The sequence below is a fragment of the Haliaeetus leucocephalus genome, unplaced genomic scaffold, assembly GCF_000737465.1.
Source record: "Haliaeetus leucocephalus isolate CR32 unplaced genomic scaffold, Haliaeetus_leucocephalus-4.0 Scaffold228, whole genome shotgun sequence".
NCBI lineage: Eukaryota > Metazoa > Chordata > Aves > Accipitriformes > Accipitridae > Haliaeetus > Haliaeetus leucocephalus.
In genome coordinates, this window is record NW_010972664.1 from 10,070,650 (window position 1) to 10,071,309 (window position 660).

The following is a 660-nucleotide window of genomic DNA, read 5'->3' on the forward strand; positions in this document are numbered from 1 at the left end:
TACCATCTTTCTGTGTTTGGTTCAGACAATATTCACCTTGGACTGGGTATCGTATTGTCCAGGGCTGTGGTCACAAATCAAACTGTCTTCACCCCAGTAAGAATCATTTTTGACCTCACTGTAATTACCCACTAACCATTTCGGAGAAATAGGGACGGCAGTCCATGGCCAGCTTTCCAAACCTAAGGGTCCACCACATACCCAACAATTAGTCAGATTAAAAGTGTTGCCACTTGCTGGCCTAGAGCCATAAATTCATTTTGCCACCCTGAGCCGAAGAGGGGGGTACAGGTATTTCCCCAGATATTGAAGGCGGCAACAATGGTTGACCAAAACAACATCTGTGGTAGTATGCCAAACATCCTATAAATGTTAACAAAGCAATCACTGATAAAACTTCACAGACGATCAACAGCTTCATGTATTCCTTCAGGCAAGCTCCACAGTCTTCACCTGAAAGAGAAAATAAAAACAGACTCGGCTCGTTCTAAGAAACCAGAAGTAAATTGTTATTAGAAGGATGGAATAATCCATCTGTTATTGATTTTATGTTCTTTTCAATGACCATCTTTTGCTTTCCAAGCGTATTTATTCATCGGGGTTTCCATTACCAGAGGTACGGCTCCCACTGTGGGGAGTTCAACTAAGACTGGTGGATAC